Source organism: Aotus nancymaae, unplaced genomic scaffold, assembly GCF_030222135.1.
Source record: "Aotus nancymaae isolate 86718 unplaced genomic scaffold, 86718_ANA_hifiasm-v0.15.2.pri h1tg000115l, whole genome shotgun sequence".
In the NCBI taxonomy this organism is placed as follows: Eukaryota; Metazoa; Chordata; class Mammalia; order Primates; family Aotidae; genus Aotus; species Aotus nancymaae.
Window position 1 is genome coordinate 5,062,886 of NW_026988530.1, and position 21,971 is coordinate 5,084,856.

Consider the following 21,971-nt stretch of genomic DNA (forward strand, 5'->3'; position numbering starts at 1 on the left):
TATCAGTTTCAGGAGAGTTTGGGCTGAGATGATGGGGTCTTTTAAATATACAATCATGTCGTCTGCAAATATAAACAATTTGCCTTCCTCCTTTCCTAATTGAATACGCTTTATTTCTTTTTCTTGCCTGATTGCTCTGGCTAGAACTTCCAATACTATATTGAATAGGAGTGGTGAGAGAAGGCATCCTTGTCTAGTGCCAGATTTCAAAGGGAATGCTTCCAGTTTTTGCCCATTCAGTATGATATTGACTGTGGGTTTGTCATAAATAGCATTTATTATTTTGAGATACGTTCCGTCAATACCTAGTTTATTGAGAGTTTTTAGCATAAAGTGCTGTTGAATTTTGTCAAAGGCCTTCTCTGCATCTATTGAAATAATCATGTGGGTTTTGTCTTTGGTTCTGTTTATGTGGTGAATTACGTTTATGGACTTGCATATGTTCAACCAGCCTTGCATCCCCGGGATGAAGCCTACGTGATCGTGATGGATAAACTTTTTGATGTGCTGTTGCAATCAGTTTGCCAGTATTTTATTGAAGATTTTTGCATCTGTGTTCATCATGGATATTGGCCTGAAGTTTTCTTTTCTTGTTGAATCTCTGGAAAATTGGCCATTTTCTTAGTGATTGATTATTCCTCTGAAAGCAGAAGGAAAAAAACAATGATCATAGTACATTATTCACCTTAAAGTGGAGATCATTGTCATTATTTTAAAGAAATGTTTATTTCATAAGTATCAGTTTTGAATTTTCTACACTCACATAGATGTGAAGGGGATGGGTGTGGGTATATGTGTAAAATAAAATTAGCAGCCAAAAAAGTAGACCTGAAGTTCACTTGGATATGACTTCAGAAAAAATATTAGCATTAGATTATTACATTATATTAGAAATCTACAGTCCACATTATTGATAGAACATAGGAATGTTGAATTTCCCCCAGATACCATAGAAGTTTCCACAGCTCATCATCCTCAGTACAGTTAAATTCTGAAGCTGAATTGAGAACTTCAAGACTCAGGAGAAAGAAAAAATCTTCTGACCTCAAAGTCACAAGCAGTTAAGGAACTGAATTGGAAATAGATGATATTACTTAAGGTCTGCCCTCCTGGAAGTAGTAGGGTGACCCTGAGATGTGACAGCAGGCCAAGAGCAAAGGTGGGAGTTTGGGGTCTGCCTTTGTGAGGCAAGCCAGAATGGTGGGAAAAAGGCCTCCAATAGGAGGGCTCTGTCATGTGACTCAGTCTTGTGTATTTGAAAACAACCATTTTTAGATGGTAATTTCAAACTTTTTTATTGCTGGCATTTGCATTCATTTCCCTAAGTCTCCTGTAATGTCTCATTAAAACTTGTAAGCTGCATTTTGCTTTTGTCGTGGAGAACCATGGAGCCAGCTCTGTGCACTATGCTTGTAGTGACATGATATTTGGGAAGGCAACAGCCACCAGAGGCAAGCCAGTGGGACCCCTTTGAATGGCAGTGATGCCTCAAGACAGGGGCACAGTGACAGAAACTCAGAAAATGACACTTAGAATGGGTCTGTGGAGCATCAGACCTACTGAATTGTCCAAATTCTTCATAGTAAAAACATGGGATAACATGGTTAAAGACCAAACAACTACTGTCAAGTAAAAGGCATAACTTGAACTATTGCAATTTGTACAAAAAAGAGAAATGTGACCTCAGTTTAGTAACTTCTGCTAAACTGGAATTAGACATAACATAAACTATTTTCCAACACTTTGAAGTATATATTTAAATTTTGTTTTATAGATGGGAAAATGAGGTTTAAGTACATCTCTCGCCCAGATGCAATATGGCATCTGAATATCAACTCCAAGTTTTAGATTGTGTTATTGACTCAAAAGGTTCTGTTTTGTCTTTGAACACACTGCTTCCCTAAATATAAAATTGGCTGTATCAGAGAATATTTAAGAGCTTTGTTAATAAAATGATTCAAGTGAAGTGTCTGGGAATAATATAAAGAAAATTATGTGTATATATGGAGATTGAAACATACAATTCCAAAGCATTGTGATTCTAACATTTTGGCCCTGTGTTAATTATAGGCCACAAATCTAATTTCTTCTGGCGACTAACAAGGTTGATATCATGGTACATTATTCTCTAATTTTTCCATTCCCAAATAAATTTAATAAACCAAAACAAGAAACTCTAATCATTATTTTAGAACAGAAGCAGGGACACTGGGCCTTTCTTTTTTAAGAAAACAAATGCCACCTGGATGAAACTTCACTGTTTCCAAGACTGTTGCAACATCAGCACTTAGCAGCAGGGTCCAATGCAATGATTTTAATGACTTCAGTGAAGTGCTGACGTGGAGCTATGCCCAGTCTCCAAGACTAGCACAGAAAACAAAGGGAAAAGCCCACTTTCTGCTGATGGAATGAAAACATTGCAGGTCTGCCAGGGTTAATTAATAACACAGTGATAAGACCCTGTTCACCCATGGTCACTTGGAGTTGAACCAAGGACTTTGGGAGTGAAGCTGGGCTGCCTGCCATACTGGTCATCTCATAAACTACAATTATTGGGTGTAGAAAGTCAACAAAAATATTTTGTCTCAACTTGTTTGTACAAAAAGCCTTCTTTTCCTTCTTCTGAATACATGACTCCAATAGAGATGATACAGACTCCAAATGTCCCATCTTTGGCCTTGAAATTTGCCTAGATTTTTCTTATTCTGCCTTTATTTTACTCAGTCTGGTGGCCTGATGACTCCAAAAGATTAACTACAATCGTTTCATAAAAATTCTCCTTTGAATCCAAAATAATATATGTAAATATTTGTCATTTTTAAATGGCAGATGCAATGGACTTCCCTCCCCCAACAAAGCCATTTACAACTGTTGTCCTCCATTGCTTCCTTCTGCACTAAATAACTCAATGTCTGCAGACACAGAACATCTTTTGTAATCATCCCTCAAGAGCTATTATTTCCACATTTACCTAAAATAAGATAACATTTTTCTGGGAAGGATAATTTCTGAAAACATAAAAACGTCTAAGAGTTTTGTTTTTTATGTGGGAGATTTACAAATAGATTCTACACTAAATTATTTAGATTTTTTTTTAGAACTATATGATCTTTCCAAATTCCAGAAATGTTCTTGAATATACTGCAACAGATGAAGACAAAAGAACTAGAAGAAACTCATTTTGTTGGTTAACAAGTGCTATTAGACTTCTTAACAAATAGCCAAATAAACCAAGAAATGGACTGCACTCCAATTGTTATCCAGCTAAGATCATTTAAAAATGATCTGAAGGAAATAAAACACTTTCAAGCTATTTTACCTCCATGAGAGGAAAATAGGAAAAAGAAAAACTTTATTTAAGTTATAGTTACTAGAAAAGTCTTGCTAAACCCTGTGCTATGATTTTGCTTTCTTTCAAGTTTGCCTAGTGAACTAATTCCGTTAAATGAGCCAGGCTGGGACTAGGATTAGGCAAGTGAAGCACTTGCCTTGGCCACAAAATTCAAGGGAGTGCCAGACTCAGGAAATAAGATAATCATCTTTTGATGCAATAAATTTTTTAAAAAACCAAAGTGAATGAAAATATCTATGATGGACACAGTATCACATTTTGAATAAAGGCAAGATCCTTTAACAGATGTCAACTGAAAAACAAAAGAGAAAATAAAGTTATCCGACAATTGACAGTGATCCATCAAAATCTCAACTATAGAGCAGAAAGCATGCCATGAGGAGAAGAAAAAGGCAGGGTAGTACAAAAGCTGACATCAGAACCCCTTTTAGGAAAGAAAATGCCCTTCGCTGGAACAAGCACCTTGCTCAGTCTTTCTGGCTGTGGGATGAGAGTCCTCAGTGCATGCAAAGCCAGTGTGGGCTGGACTGAGAACAAAAGAACCAAACACCTGCTCAATGTCCTCACTACAGAGGGAACAATTTTCATAGTCTGCAGCCAGGCCAAAGGAGAAAAAAAAAAATAGAATGAGACAACAAAGATGGTGAGCTAGATCCCTAGGAAGAAAGACATGAAGTTCCTTACTGGCTAAAGAACTTTTTTTTTTTTTTTTTTTTGAGACGGAGTTTTGCTCTTGTTACCCAGGCTGGAGTGCAATGGCACGATCTCGGCTCACCGCAACCTCCACCTCCTGGGTTCAGGCAATTCTCCTGCCTCAGCCTCCTGAGTAGCTGGGATTACAGGCACGCGCCACCATGCCCAGCTAATTTTTTGTATTAGTAGAGACGGGGTTTCACCATGTTGACCAGGATGGTCTCGATCTCTTGACCTCGTGATCCACCCACCTCGGCCTCCCAAAGTGCTGGGATTACAGGCGTGAGCCACCATGCCCGGCCCTGGCTAAAGAACTTTTAAGAGCAGGGCTCTTCAACTGTAAGTGATTGGCTGTGCTGCTCTTAGATGTCATTGTTACCTTCAATGGCGTGAAACCTTCAGAAATATCTGCCATATATACATTTTTGAATTAGAGAGATAGTGATAACCCAGGTGCTGACATTTAATACAGCATACTGGGTAAGACGGGGGTGCTCAAAAACTAGACCACTTGGTCTTCAGCATGGCTATCCAGTTTATTAATTTATTTATTTGGGAATGAAAATGACTTGGAAATGATCTGTCCCTTTTCTTCTGCATATGTAAAATAAAAGATGCAGATTAATAAAATAGAATATATATGCATATGTGTATATCTAATATATTTTTCTATGCATTAAATGAAGCATCTCAGACTGACAGAAATGAAAGAAAAATCAATAAAAGATGCTAAGACAATGATTTACATTATTAGAGGAAAATATCAAATCAACTTAAATCATTTTAACAGTATCTATAAGAAATCTTTAAAGTATTTGTCTTTCTGTAGGTCATTGTTTCTATTCTAGTAAAAAACAAGTAAATACAAAATTCTATGTAAAGATTACTTTTGCATTATCTGGTGTGCACATACAGAAACTTATGTGGTAGAAGATTTAAAGTTTATCATAATGAAAGGTTCTCAGTGACAGGGATTTTCATCTTTTTTGTTTATTGATGAAGCCCCACTCACTAAAAGAGTACCAGGGCCACCAACGGCACGCAATAAATATTTATGTAATGAATGAATAAAGTTTCACATTTTAAAATTTGTGATAGTCTCATGAGTTTATTTCATAATTGTTTTTCATTTGATAATTTTACTTTATGGTTGTTATAATTTCTACTTTTAGATAATTCTGATTTTCCACAATAATGCTAAATAACAAATATAATAAGAAATAATAACAAAGGTAATAACAGAAAACTTTAGGGTTTTTTTCCTGATTTTCACAGTAATCCCTCTATTGATTTACTGTTGAACATGGTGCAATATCCATCTCTTGAAGAGTTAGAAATACTCATTGTCTACCATTCAGGACATAGGCACGGGTGAAGATTTCATGACGAAAATGTCAAAAGCAACTGCTTCAAAAGCAAAAATTGACAAATGGGATCCAATTGAACTAAAGATCTTCTGCACAACAAAAGAAACAATCATCAGAGGGAACAAGCAACCTAAAGAATGGGGAAAAAAATTGCAATCTATCCACTAGACAAAGATCTAATATCTAGAATCTACAAAGATCTTAAATTTACAAAAAAAAGAAAAGAAAAAAAAAACATTAAAAAGTGAGCAAAGTACATGAACACACACTTCTCAAAAGAAGATATTCACCTCCCTGTGTCCATGTGCAGGAAATCACACTGCCATGTGTTTACCTATGCAACAATCTTGCATGTTCTTCACATGTACCCCAAAACCTAAAATGTAATAAAAATAAATAAGTTAAAAAAGAAGACATGCATTCAGCCAACAACAAGAAAGAAAAAACTCAGGATCACTGGTCATTAGAGAAATACAAATGAAAACCACAATGAGATACCATCTTATGCCAGTCAGAATGGCAATTATTAAAAAGTCAAGAAAGAGCAGATGCTGGAGAGGATGCTGAGAGATAGGAATGCTTTCACATTGTTGGTGGGATTGCAAATTAGCTCAACAATTGTGGAAGACAATGAGGCCATTCCTCAAAGACCTAGAACCAGAAATACCATTTGACCCAGCAATCCCATTACTAGGTATATACCCAAGGGAATGTAAATTATTCATAATATTACAAAGATGCATGCAGGCTTATGTTCATTGCAACACTATTTACAATAGCAAACACATGGAATCAACCCAATGTTTCATCAATGATAGACTGGATATAGAAAATATGGTACATATACACCACAGAATACTATGCAGCCATAAAAAGAAAGGAGATCATATATTTTGCTGTAACATGAGTGGAGCTAGAAGCCATTATCCACAGTAAACTAACACAGGAGCCAAAAACCACATACCACATGTTCTTCCTTATAAGTGGGAGCTGAACAATGAGAACACATGGACCCAGGCATGGGAACAACACACACTGGGGCCTATCGGTGGCAGGGGGTGGGCAGGGGGAAGGAGAGCATCAGGATAAATAGCTAATGCATGCTGGGCTTAACACCTTGGTGATGGATGGGTTGATAGGTGCAGCAAAACACTGTGGCACATGTTTACGTATGTAACAAACGTGCACATCCAGCACATGTATCCTGGAACTTAAAATAAAAGAAAATTGAAAAAGAGAAAAATAAAGAAATACTCATCATCATGTTAAAGTCTCTAATCATCAAGAAAAATAGAAATCAATCTTTGTTAATGCTTAAAATGTCTAATGTTTAAACATTATAAAATATTTTGATACCCTAGAATACTTTGGAGAAGCTTGTGAAACGCTGACTCAAATTCGTCTTTAACTTTCTTCTAGTTTCAGTTCATAAACATATTTTGGATGAAAAAATCAAAAAATTGATTTCTCGCTTTTTAAATTGTACAGATGCTCCACATGTGTTTTTATCTAATTTATTTTTTTAAGGTGGAAAAGGTCACTTTGAGCTCTGTGCATGTTTTCTATTGCTTCATGCAAAACAGTCATATCCAAACACTCATTTTTTTAAAAGAAAAATCTGTTTAACTAACAGATTTGGTAAGTAACATACATTAATTGCAGAACATGTAAAACAGTATGAAGAGAAAACATTACTCTTAATGTCATCATTAATGATAGAAAGGCAAGATAAATGTTTATTTATCTACCTTTTTATCTAAGTGCATTTAGAATTATATTGTATATGTAGGTCCTGCTTGCTTCTTCCAACATTATCATGTGCATTTTTAAATGTCATTATATATTCTTCCAAATCTTGAGTTTCACAGCTCTAACAATCTACCATAAGGACATAAAAAAACTTTTTAACCAAATATTGAATATTTAAGGTGTTTCTTATCATTAATTGTGTAAGCGACACTGTGAAGAAAAATGTGTACATAAATCTTTGTGTAAGAATCCTTTATTACTACTCACACAGAGGGAAAACTAAGGAAACTATGAAATCAAAGAACAGGACTCTACAAGGTCACAACCTTTCCTTTACAATTCCATTGGCATTCTATGAAGTGCTCTGAGAACTCACCTCTTTTAGTTACTGCAAATTGTTAATATAAAGACAGACTACTGTCACTCTCTGTATAAAAGTCACCAGAAAGAATTTCTGCTTAGTCATGATACTGGGGAAAGGCTATTCTTGACCAATTTCATTTGCAAGAGTGGCACGGTCCAGATGCTGATTAACCCTGAAGAACACAATGCAAGGAGTTCTGACAATGTATTAGAGAGCAGTTCTGTTTGGAAAGGAGATTGCAGTGCAGGGATGGTATATTAATATAGCCATTTGCTGAATGACATGCTGCTAATCCCTTCAATTCTACAATTCCTCCATCATTTTGTCCTCCATCCTTTATGTCCCTTAAGAAATGATACAATGTCTAGGACAATGCATAGAAATCAAGCAAGGAAGAGGTGTGGAATCTTTATTGCTTGAAGAAAATTATCAGTGAGATGAGACAGACTCCGTTCCTGGTGAGCTTCCAAATTTATTGTTTATCAATTGATTCATCTTAGAAATGGAGCTGTAAAACATCAGGACTCAGGATGGTCTTGGTTACCAAATCTGTTCCCCAACCAGGGGAGCATTATACACTTTCAAAACTTTATAGGCCTCCTCCAAATGACTCAAGAGATGGGAATTTCACCACCTCTTGTGGGAGATTATTTTATGGCATCTTAAATCTCGCCCATTATGAAAGTCTTCCTGATGAAACCATTTTTTTAATTTTCTTCGGTTCATTCATTACCCTTAGATAATCCCTTAAGGACCACCTTCACAATCCCTCTCCTTTTGTGGGGCTTATGCCTTCAATTATCTGCAAATGGCTATCAGGCCCCTGCCCCACACACAGGCACACACACTCCTTAGGTCTTCAGCCAACCTACACACATGTAATTCTTTTAATCTTTCCTCATACATCAAAACCTCCAGCTGCTTAATCATTTTAGCTCCTCTAATGAGCAGTGAATTTGAAGGAGGATTATGGTTTCCTTCTCAAGCTTTTCTCATGTCAGCTGCATCCCTTCCCCTCAACCACATGCCAGATTTCTGTATGCCAATAGCCATTCATCAATAGAAATGAGGTTTTTCTGGAATGCTATGTTCCATAGTAAAAAAATTTTTTAAAAAGGTCCCTCCTACCCATAACTCATTTCTAGGGTGAATCAATATTTACAGAAACTACAAGAAGAAAAGACAACCTGAAAGAAATCTGGGTCTAGCCTAAATTTCCAACCCACTGAGAAACGTTTTAACTATAAGTAAACATTTTAAAATAATATGTTTCTCTTAAACATGGATTATGAACTAATGAAGGAGATTCAATCACTTTTTGGTAAAGGAAGCATGAAAGGATTTCGCTTCTTTATCAATATACAATTAATTTAGATGAGTGCCCTAAGCGAAGAGAAATTCTCCTTTTGTTCTTTAACCACTCTCAGAATAACTGGTAGCTTTTTTTTTTTTTCACTCTTGTTGTCCAGGCTGGAGCGCAGTGGTAGAATCTCGGCTCACTGCAACCTCTGCCTCTTGGGTTCAAGTGATTCTCCTGCCTCAGGCTCCCGAGTAGCTGGGATTACAGGCAACTGCCACCACACCTGGCTAATTTTTTTTGTATTTTTAGTACAGACGGGGTTTTACCATGTTGGCCAGGCTGGTCTTGAACTCCTGACCTCAGGTGATCTACCTGTCTCGACCTCCCAAAGTGCTGGATTATAGGCATGAGCCACCGTACCTGGCCCTAACTGGTAGCTTCTATGGTTCCTCGGGGATCATAATCCTTGACCATAATAGGGATCACCAGGTGGGCCTCACTCTCATTATAAAATCTCAGGCCTCCTCTCTCCACAATTCCCCAAAATGCACTAAGAACCAGCCACCTACTGCCCTATGAGCATCTCAGACATCTTCAGTTCCTTGGGACCCCACTATCATTCTTCTGCCTAAAAGCAACCTCTTCTCTGCCAAACACCGGCATTCAAACCTGATGTGAATCTTTCTCCCCAAACCTTATCTACCCATCAAGATCTACCTTCAATTCCATTTCCTCAGGGAAGCTGCCCTTACCTCTGAACTTTGTAATGTTTAATGTATGTATCATTTAAACATGCTATCTTGAATATTCATGCCTCCATTTGCTTCATATTTGATGATTTTTACCTCACTATTGATTTGCAAACCCTCTTTCGTCCTATTTTTTCAATATGCCTCTAAAGAACCTGTATTAGTCCATTTTCACATTGCTAGAAAGATACTACTAGAGACTGGATAATTTATAAAGGAAAGAGGTTTAATTGACTCACAGTTCCACATGGCTGGGGAGGCCTCAGGAACTTACAATCATAGTGGAAGGTGAAGGGGAAGCAGGCACTTTCTTCACAAGGTGGCAGGAAAGAGAAATGTGTGCGAAGGAGGAACTGTCAAACGTTTATAAAACCATCAGATGTCCTGAGAACTCACTCACTACCATGAGAACAGCATGGGAAAAACCACCCCCACGCCCCAATTACTTCCCTCCCTCAACACATGGGTCTTATAGGTTCCTCTCTCTCGACATGTGGGATTACAATTTGAGATGAGATTTGGGTGAGGACGCAGAACCAAATCATATCATAACCAATTCATTGCTCTTCACAAAGTGGGTGGTTAATAAATATTTCCTGATCTCTGCAGTGAGAATGTCCTGAGAAAGCTTCCAAACATTGAAAAATTTTTAAGCAGTTATAAAATATAATAATGTTCCCCTTATCCACTGTTTCTTTTCCATGTCTTCAGTTATGCTTGGTCAACCTCAGTCTAAAACTATTACATGGAAAATTCCAGACATAAAGATTTGGATAGAGGACATTCAAAGCTAAATCCATGCATTTCCAGTCAACTTATTTTTGACAAAGGCACCAAGAACATACATTGGGAATAGGACACCCTCTTCAGTAAATGGTGGTGGGAACCCTGGATATCCACATGCAGAAGAACAAAAGTGGACCCCTATCTTTCATTGTATACAAAATGAAATCAAAATGGATTAAAGGCGTAATTGTAAGACTTGATACTATGGAATTACTAAAAGAAAACATTGCAAAAAAAAAAAACATTGTTCTGGGCAAAGGTTTTTTGAGTAAGGCTTCAAAAAACACAAGCAACCAAGGCAAAAATGGACAAGTGAGATCACATTATACTAAAAAAATTCTGCACAGTAAAATAAACAATCAACAAGGTAAAGAGACAACCTGTAGAATGGAAGAAAATATTTGCAAACTAGTAAACTGACAACGGATTAGTAAACAGAATATATAAGGAACTCAAATAACACAACAGGAAAAAAACAATAATACAATTTAAAAATGGGCAAAAGATTTGTAAAGACATTTCTCAAAAGCAGATATATAAATAGCTAATAGATATTCAAGAAAATGCTCAACATCACTAATCATTAGGGAAATCCTGATCAAAGTTTCAATTAAAATCTTAACATCTTACAGCGGTTAAAATGACTTTTAGCAAAAATATTTTAAAAAGCAGATGCTGGCTGGGCATGGTGGCTCATGCCTGTAATCCCAGCACTTTGGGAGGCTGAGGCTGGTGGATCACAAAGTCAGGAGTTCGAGACCAGCCTGACCAACATGGTGAAACCCGTCTCTACAAAAACACAAAAATTAGCCAGGCGTGGTGGTGCATGCCTGTAATCCTAGCTACTTAGGAAGCTGAGACAGGAGAATCGCTGGAACCCAAGAGGCAGAAATTGCAGTAAGCCAAGATCGTGCCACTGCACTCCAGCCTGGGTGACAGAAAGAGACTCCATTTCAAGACAAAAAAAAAAAAAAAAAAAAAAAGCAGAAACTAGCAAGGATGAAGAAAAAGGGAAACTTTCATAGACTGTTGGTGGGAATGTAAATTAGTACAGCCACTATGGAAAACAGTATAAAGTTTCCCCAAAAAACTAAAAATGGAACTACCATGTGATTCAGCACTCCCACTGCTAGGTAAATACCCAAAAGAAAGGAAATCAGTATATTGAAGAGATATCTGCCCTCCCATATTTGTTGCAATGTAATTCACAATAGCCAAGATACGGAATTACTGTAAGCCTCCATCAGTAAATAAATGGAACTTTGGGAGGCTGAAGCAGGTGGATCACCTGAGGTCAGGAGTTCGTGTGGTGAAACCCCGTTTCTACTAAAAATACAAAAAAAAATCTGGATGGGGTGGCATGCACCTGTAATTCCAGCTACTCAGGAGGCTGAGGCAGGAGAATCACTTGAACCTGGGAGGCGGAGATTGCAGTGAGCCGAGATAGGGCCAGTGCACTCCCGCCTGGGCAACAGAGCAGGACTCCATCTCTAAATAAATAAATAAATAAATGGAGAAAGAACATATGGCACATATACACAATGGAATACTATTCAGCAATAAAAAATAATAAAATTGGCAACAACATGGGTGGATGTAGAGGGCATTATGTTAAGTGAAATAAGCCAGTCATAGAAAGACAAATATTACATGTTCTCACTTGCATGTGAGAGTTTAAAAAGTTGATCCCATGGAGGAAGAGAGTAGAATGACAGATACCAGAAGCTGGAAAGGAAAGGGATGATGAAAGGATAGAGATGGGTTGGTTAATGGGTAGAAAATTACAGTCATATAAAAGGAATTACATCTAATATCTGGTAACACAATAGGGAGACTATACTTAACAATAACTTACTGTATATCTCAAAATAGCAACAGAGAATATTCATCACCTCAAACATCATTTCTTTGTGTTAGGAACATTCCAATTTCAAACACAAAGAAATGAGAAATGTTTGAGGTAATGGATATTCTAATTACCCCGATGTGATCATTGCACATTGTAGGCTTGTATCAAAAAATCACATGTACCTCATAAATATGTATAACTATTATGCATCCATAAAAATTAAAAATAAAAAGAAGCATGTTTAGATTTATCTTTAACAAGTTAATAAAATTACAATAGTAAGTTTCCTTTTCCGCAGTTTAAGTTAACCTCCATCCACAATGGTCCAAAATATTAAATGGAGAATTCCAGAAACAAAAATTTGGTTGGAAACCTCCATTCAAATTCTTAAGTTGCATGTTGTCCTGAGCAACATGGTGAAATCTCACATTGTCCCACACCATCCCTCCTGGCATGATCTGGATCAACTGTTTGTCCAGCATATCTATGCTATGTATATTGCCTGCCCTATACTCTATAACTGTATTGGGAAAAATCACAGTATCTGTAGAGTTCTAATCTATCCACCGTTTCAGGCATACGCCAAGGGTCTTCGAATGTGTGCCCTGAGGAAAAGGGGCGACTACTGTATTACATTTATTTTTAAATAGAAAGAGCTTCACATGATATGTTCCAAAACTGTTCTCCTGTGTCTCAGTTTCTATTATTGAAGGATAACAAAAATTAGCAAAGCCAGCAGATGCATATTCTATCTGGGATATCCAAACTTTCTTTTCATGTTTTCTGGAATTAAGTCAATATCTCTTATTCCTTATAAAACTAGATCTTTTTCCCTTTCTACCACTAGTTCATACTTTTACCCTTCCCAGGAACTTCCCTGCCTCTCCTCTGCATTCCTTTGCTCTTCCCACCTACCAAAGAATTAAAAATAAGAGGACATCTATCCAAATTGTCATAAAACCTACCAATCAGAGATCACCAGCAAAGTATGTTTCATCATGATGTGTTGTAAAAGTCTGCCTGTGTTATTCCTCACTTTTCATCTTTAACTATTGAGCAATTAGCCTGGAGTTAAAGTAACATTCTGTCAACGTCCAGCAGATTGCAGAATCACAGGTACAAATTTTTCGATAAAAAGAATAGTCTTGTTTTCAAGTATATTTGTCTCTTATTGTCATACAGTTTTTTAAAGCTGTATTTCTTGCAGCAGATCCAGACTCCTGCCCCCAGAATGGTACCTGGCATCCTAAGTGACATCTCAAAGTTCCGAAAGACATCACCAAGCAAAGACAGCTGCCAAAAACTCCTGTATGTGCAAATAGAAGACCAGGCCCCATGTTCACTACAAAATAACATCACAAGCAACAATTATTAGCCCACAAACAATCTTCTGGGCCTCACTGTTTTCCTACTGAAGTGAAAATGTAAGCCTTATGCAAGAGCATTAATGATCATTGCTTCTAGGGTGTTCTCAGTATCACTATAGAAAAAGGGTTCATAGACACAACCTGACTTCTAAACCCATGTGGCAGTTTTCTAGACACTGAACAGTTAAACAGACATGGGCTCTCCAGGCAGGTCTTTGCCTGTCCTGTTAACACTTCTTATGCACTTCTGATGGTCTATAACCTCTTCTTTCCCAATCTGATTTGCCAACCCATGTGTGGTATAGAAAAACTAGTTGAAATTTGAAGTTAGAGAGACTCAGTTGAGAACTTTTTTCCACCATTTACTATATTTTGGACGAGTTATTTGTTTTTTCTGAGTCTCTTTTTTCTTCCTTATATAATGGAGACACTACTGACCTCAGTAAAACGGCAGTTAGGATCGAAGGCTCTGGAATCACACACTCAGTATTTGTCTCTTACCATTTGTATATTTTAACTGAATACCCTTGAGCAAACCATAACCTCTTCCACTCTTGGTTTCTTTGATTGTAAAGTGGATTAACAATTGTAAAGTTTATGTGAGAATTAAATGCAATAATATACATAAAGTGACTTGGAAGAGTATCTGATACATAGAATATGTACTATGTACCGTGTTCAATAAATATATACTACCTTTCATTCTCAAGTATCAGGCACAGAAATAGAGATTAATAAATCAAAGTAATTAAACCAATATACCAATTTCTAAGATCAGTATTCCAATTCGTAATTTTACTACTATATCTTCTGTAAATGTATTGCTTAAGGCATAGCATTTTAATCATTAAAATAAATACACATAAAAAATGTTTTAGAAAAAAGTTATTCATAAAAGATCTGTTTATTAAGATTACTGGCTGGGTGCAGTGGCTTATGTCTATAATCCCAGCACTTTGGGAGGCCCAGGCAGGTGGATCATTTGAGCTCATAAATTCGAGTCCAGCCTGGGCAACATGGCAAAACCCTCTCCTCTACAAAAATTACAAAAATTAGTTGAGCATGGTGGCAGGCACCTACAGTCCCAGCAGAGGCTGAAGTGGGAAGATCACCTGAGCCTGGGGGGGCAGAGGCTGTAGTGAACTGAGATCGCCACACTGCACTTTAGCTGGGAAGATACAGCCAGACCACGTCTCACACACACACACAAAAAGATGACATACTTTTTATTAGTAATTAATGATTAAAGGCCATTAAGAATTGCCAGGGAGTATCCTACATAAACATGTGTTCATTCTTCTTAAGAGGTTTAAATATTTAATCTAGATTTTTAAGTATGTTTCAAAAGAAAATAGAAGGTGAGTAATTTTCTCATAGTGCTTTTGAATAGTCAACCTAGATTTTTTTAAAAAATGAATTTGAATGTAGCAATCACCAACTGCAATATATATTACAACTGGAATACAAAAGAAAACTGCTATTGAAGGCTAAGAAACATCATCTCACTCTTAAAATTAGCAAGCTAAATTCATAAATGTAGTGACTCCTACTTTTATTTTACTGCCATAAAATTCTATGTTTGAGAGGAAACTTTGACCATATTTCACTTTTGCCAAATCCTCATTTTACCCCATTGGCCCTGGAAAAAAGAGAATGGCAGGCACTAAAAAAATGTTTTGAAAGAAAATGTGTACCATAGGAAAATGTGGCTAGGCTTTTTCATATGTGTAGAGCAATTGTTAGAACAGTGGTACCAATTTATATGCTGCTAACTATATTTTGAACATTTTTTAAAACTCAAAACAATGAAAATGCATTTAATTTAAAAAGTAAAGAGAAAATAGCATTCACTGTTCAAAGGAACACAAAAGAGTTCCTTTTAAAAATATCTGACTTAGAAATAGATACTAACAAATCTTAAATCTTCCTTATAAATAAGAATACCTCTACTTACTACTTACATAAGTAGAGAATCTACATTATTAACATTTTAAGTATGGATTCTTATGTCACTAAAAAAGTACATCTTATTTTTTAACCCATCTTCAAAAAGTCGCCATACATTTAGGAGTGTATTTGGATTTCCAGGATTTATACATTTTCCTCCATAACAACTTTCTTAGTTTCTCTCCCTCACCACACAGTTCTACTCTTAGAACCCAATGGGCATTTAATTCTTTTATTTCTTGGAGACACTGACTCACTTCCTTAGTGTAAGTCATCATTCCACAAACTTTCAGTAAAACTGGATTTCAACTATAAACACAGGAAAAAGTACAGATAACAGACATAGAGATTAGTCTTTAAAATGACCTGGTCTCTCAACATCCCCAATATGAAAACTTCAAATATTTGACCCCAAAATTCCTTATGTGAGTACACTAGGACATTTAGCATTTTTTAATTATAAAATTTATAAGAAGACACTTTAAATGCACTGAACATATGTAAATGGTTGTGATGGCATCTTCGCAAACTCTTTATAAGTACAGAGAGAATAAATGCTTAAAAAAAAGAGAAAAGAAAAAAGAAACTAAAATTTTGAAGAACTGTGTTCCCTTCTTTGTAAATTGGTTTGTATCTGCATGCTAAGACAAGAATAATCATGTAATCAGCACTTAAATTTTCATATAAACAACACTCATTAACTTCAAATAAACAGAATAAGCGATTATTTTATTTTAGTTGTTCCTTTCATACTACATCAAGATCAGTAAAAACTCATTCCGTAGGCCAGTGAGCTACTCAGAACTAGAAAATCAGTAGCATGTTAGTTGTGGTATCACTATAAACATGCTCTTACCAGAAAAGTTTTGTTTTACATGGTCGGTAAAGGATAGAATTGTGGCAGTAACATTTCAGATTTTCACCCGTCCTGATACATCGCCATAGATGTGGAGTGGGACTGTCCACTGGGACTTTCTTTGATGATACAAATGTTGTATATCTGCATTATCAAGATAAAAACCTCTGGCCATGTGTGGCTACTGAGTTCTTGAAATGTGGCTAGTGCAACTAAGAAACTGAATTTTTAATTTTATTTTATTGTAATACCTTGATTGATAACGGAAGATAAAGCTCATAATGAAGGCATAAATCTCTCACTGTCAGTGATCCAACCATTTCCAAAAATTCCATTTCATAAAGTTATTATTAATAATTATAAAATACATTATGAGCAATTTAAGGGCCATGTAGCTGCAGAATTCCTTCAAAATAGATGTCTATACTGATAGAAGTATTATTTCTCCAAGGGAAGATGAAATAAAAGGTCTTTTACTTGCCATTACTATAAATCAAATCAATTTATAGTCTCCTGTTATTCTTTCCTCATTTTTAAACTCCACCACAATTCAGGGATTGAAGGTATATCAAGTTCTTCCAGGAAAAGAAAAAAATCTAAGCAGCTGAGAGGAATTATCTTGCTCACTGTAATCCCAGTTTGCTTGCAACTGTCTTTTGAACAAGGGCCCCGGTTTATTTGACCTTAACATAATTTCCAGTCATTAAACAACATTAAATGGCCCCTTGTTGAATTAACATCACCTGTGCATTAGAAGGTTTCTCCCTCTCCTCTGAGATTTTCATAACTTCATGCATCACTGAAGCTGTGTGAGTGACGTTAAAACAAAAATTCCATATCACTCCTGGTCAGGGTTCTGCAAAAATATTTTTATATTGCTGAAGCAGGTCATGATGGAGGAACTTGGTAAGTTTCGTAGTTTGTTTAAAATAAGTATAAAATCTTAATATGAAAATTAAACTGGTACAAGTAGAATTTTATTTTTTTCTATTTTCCAACCTCAAATGAGGATGCTATTATTATCTAATGGCTCCTAGAAGGGTGAAAAATATTCATCCACAGGTGTTACATCTATGGAGCAGAACCAGTATTCACATATAAGTTATGAGCGAAGACAGGACTGAGAATATTCACTTTATGTATGATACACTTTTACGTTTCTAGGTTTGTTTATTTGGGGTTTTGGGAAGAGTAGAGGTGAGCATGCTATGTTTTCTTTCTGTGCCAGATGCATATACTAGTTTCATAGTTCAGAAATACTAATGATATATAGATGGTATCAATTATGGTCCACAAATTCACAAGTTGACAAATAGTATAATATTCTAAATATTTTCCATTTTCTTATTTAGCACAGTTTCTATTTTTCTTCCCCACTCTATCTGGGTGGTACAAGCCAAATCTCATTCAGTTGAGGTAACAACCCACCTTTTTCCAGAACTATAAGGCGTAAGTGAGTGCACAGCACCAAGGTCTGGGAAGTGGATGCCATCTGGTCTTTGATGTCAGCTATTCACTGAGACATGTTCTGTAATGTCCACTGTTCCAGGTGGTCCTCATCCATCACTCCACTCAGACACTGTCACGTGTCCTCTCTAGCCCCAGGATCCCTTGGCCACGTGCTCCCATGCTGGCTGGCCTGTCCGTTGGGAATTCTGCAAGGCTATCTGTGATCCTGTATGCCTCTACTGAACCCGCTCTTCTGCTTGTGTCCTCCGGGGTCCTACCACTTCCTGAGGATCTATGAGTCCCCTCTGCCTTCAAAGCCCACAAATCCATATAAGGCTTTTTCAAATATCATGGATCTAACTCAATTTGAGGCATAGAGCTCCTCTCCCCAAAACCCACCAAAGTCTCTTTTCAAATTACATCCCTTTCTTCTCCCCTTCCATTCTCCAGTCCAGAGAAATGCTTTCTGGTTTGACAGCAAAATCTCTCATTCCTCAAGACTTTCGAGTTTTTGATTATCCCTCAAATCTTCTCTGTTTCCCTATGGCTTAGGCTTTAAGAAACTAAAGTCAGAAGAGATCTTTGCTCTGTCACATCCCTGAAACCACGAGCACTAAATAAATTATCTAACTATTCATATTTGGGTCTGATTTTTTCCAGGTAAATGGAAAGAACCTTGTAAACTACCAGGAGACAGAACATAAACCAAATGTTTAACGTAATAATTTTTAAAAATTCTACTACAGATAATTCCATCTGCAGGAGAAAGAAGACAATGACAATTGATAATATCATACTTAGACACCTACAACTGATGAGGCCGAGTACAGTGATCAAATACAAATGGTTGCGGTGGTGATGATTTCTCCAGTAGATTTCCATCTCATATCCCAAGCATCTTCGTAGGTACCCATTTTCCTACATTGTGGGATAATAAAACAAGGCCTTACATTTGAACATTCTTCTAATATAACTAAAAATTCTCTGTTAAGACCTGTGGTAGGGATGCCGCAAAAGAAACTCCTATACCAACCAGCTGGTGAGTGAACTAAATGAGAGCTACGTCACTTCCAACGCTTACTGTAGTAGTCCCGCCTTCAAAAGTACAAAGAAAAACTAGTCTTTGATATTTTCAAAGCACTGAGTGATTCTAAATTTGACTTTCTAAAAATGTGCTTTTTGTGTACCTTCCCCTGGAGTAAGGCTTGGGGGGACACCTAGATTTCCAATTGTACCCTTTATCCATGTGCTTTCACCACTCAGCTTTCTGTGGCCTTTACCTTTCAGAGGCCTGGAGGAAAAATCTACCTCCTTATTTCATGAATCTCCTTTCCTCAAGATCTGTTGTCAAACTTTTCTTCAGGAATTATTTTAGTTATTCAACAAACATTTATCAATCTCTTCTTTGTACAAATTAGGAAATGAAAACTACCATCCTTCTCAGGAAGAATTTACAATCCAATGTTGGAACCTTCTGTATTTATCTCTTGTCTCTTTCAATTACTCCTCTACATACTATGTATATTTGTATATTTCTTGTAAATATTTTATAATTTCTTTGTAATTTTATGCCATGGACATCTTTAAGATGAAGAATGTTTTCTGCTCCTTCTACCGCTCAAAACAGTTGTCGATATCATTCAATGTGATTTACAAGCTGCATTATCCTTACTAGAAGAGAGAAACACATTGTTGCTAGAAAAGTGCAGTTTCAAAATCCAACATTAAATTAGTGAATGCTTAATATGCCTATCCAAAAATGACATTCAAAAGCCACTGTGCTGAGAACACATGGACCCAGGGAGGGGAACATCACACACCGGGAACTGTCAGGGGGTGGGCAGAAAGGGGAGGGAGAACATTAGGACAAATACCTAATGTGTGCAGGGCTTAAAACCTAGATGATGGGTTGATAGGTGCAGCAAACCACTGTGGCACATATATACATATGTAACAAACCTGCACGTTCAGCACGTGTATCCCAGAACTTAAAGTAAAATAATAAATAAATAAAAGCCATTGTGTAAGGCAAACATAGCAACATTATAATTTTGTTTATAAGTGCTGTTCACTATGATAGCTTAATTCTAACAAAGGTTTTAAAGCAAAAGCTCAAACTTTCTAATATTGTTATTCACTATGATTTTACTGAGTATTTTCACTATTCCATGGTTGTCCGTGAATCGTAATATTTGTCCCTTTCAGATTTAAATCCCATGTTTTTCATAAACTTCATGCAAGTACTTTTAAAGGAATACTAGTTGGTGCACATTAACATAAATGGGATGCTGACTTATCTACAGAATGTTCATATTATTCATTCAAATGTTGAAAAAATTATAATTACAAAACCATTGCTATTTGTTTAATTTCCTAAATAAGTAGGCCATTCAGATTGTTTTACACACATTTTACAGCAAAAATCTGGCCCAAACATATGTCATGTTTCATCTAGCAACTTTTTCTTAACTCAGTCCTATGTTGTGAAAGACGAGAATATTAGACAAAGATTAAACATATATATGAGCAAGAACTTATATTTATTATTTCTACTTCGGGCATGTATGCATGTTCTTAAAACATTTCTAGCAAACTACTGACATTTTGCTGCATGACAATTTAATTTCTACTTTGGCTTGGAATTTCTACTCGGCTGATATTTGGAAAAATGCACATGTTGTGGTTTATTCACTTTGGAAATTATTCCAGAGTGAAGAGTGGCCTCCAAAATGAAGCTTGTTCTAGCTGCACATAATATTTTCCGCAGAAGTGCCTATAAAGTCTACCAAAATAAGAAAGTGCTCATTATTTTTGATAAACAGTAAAGACTGGAAATTCATATTTCATTTTAGGACCAGAAGTGTAGAGTTGAGATACAGTAGCGTTCTTTTTCTGTGCAGCATAATGGGCTATTATTTTACGAATTACTATTTACCCCACATCTGTAGTTTAACTCTGAGTAAATTCTGCCTTTCTTCTCTGGCTAGCTAAGTGGGGGAAAAAAATTACCTCAAACCCTACCAAGTGTCAAAGCGGTCTTAAAATATTGGTATTTAAAGGAGGTATAATAACAATAAGTCTGAAGTGATTAAGAGTTCTGAGTGAGGACATACAGGGCTGCGTTATGTAGTTTGTGACAGAAATCTTAAATTAGTACGGCAACATAGATGGTGTAACTTACTCGCAGACTAAAAAAAAAAAGTGCTGTCAACTCCTCAACTCATGGTGATGGCACTTAGTGAGCATTGGTCTAATAAAGGGGCAATGAATGTATGAGTTTCTCCAATTCTGATTTTTTCTTTTTTCTGGTCAGAACTTTGAAGTTTTTAAAGCTTTGTTCTCTTCCTCTCTTCCAGGCCAATAAAAAGAATTATTATTACTACCACATTTGTGTCTCTTGGATTTTATTTTTGGCTAATGCCAGCACTTTTACAACATGATCTTGGTTGAAGGAGCAATTAGAATTAAGGAGCCTTATCCAACAATTACAGCACTTATTGCAATTATAATAGTAACTGGGTAAGTTGACAAGTTACTGAGTTACCCCAATGCTACATTTTTATTTTGCTTTTAAAGTTATCAAAAGCCTGATGCTGGAGGTTTGTAATGACTTTGTGGTAGCCAGATTTGAAGTCTGAACCCTTGTCTGCCAACTGTTAGCCATCAAAGGAGGCCTGTCCCACCAAGCTCTCTATTTTCACAACAGGATATCTGGTTTCTTTTATGAGGATACAGCTATGTTAATTTGGTTTAGTGGTTTGTTGGAGGTAAGCAGGCTCTTCACAGCACAAACACCAAAATCCCCTTAAAGCAGTTTCTCGTTAATATCCAGAGTCTGATTGGCAGATTTGCATTGTAAAGTGTGATTTGGTTGGATAAATATGTTTAGTCTAGTAAGCACTTTAGTGATTGAGTGTCTGTTAATGGATAAAGGTGGATTATGGGGAAACCTCTACAGGCTGTCCCTGGGTACTTAGCATTGTGAGATGTCAAGGGGAATGGAAAACAAACTGGCACTACAGAACAGCTGAAGGGCTATAAAATGTTTAAAATATTCGGTGCTAATGTCGGGCTTTCAAGTTTCAAATATTAATTTCCATAGAGGAGAGAGACCATTAAATTAGATGGTAGGACTTTTGTGCC

General features: G+C 36.5%; 1 long non-coding RNA gene across 1 annotated transcript in view; it reads right to left on the reverse strand.

Moving 5' to 3' along the window:
• Positions 1 to 341: 341 nt before the first annotated feature.
• The window catches only part of LOC135272564 (uncharacterized), a 63,482-nt gene continuing 41,852 nt past the window's right edge, over positions 342 to 21,971 (reverse strand). Inside the window, exons 2-3 of the long non-coding RNA XR_010340587.1 lie at positions 5,703 to 5,788; positions 342 to 640 (exon numbers count right to left, since the gene is read on the reverse strand). This is a non-coding gene — a long non-coding RNA (uncharacterized LOC135272564). The remainder of the gene's footprint in view (positions 641 to 5,702; positions 5,789 to 21,971) is intronic.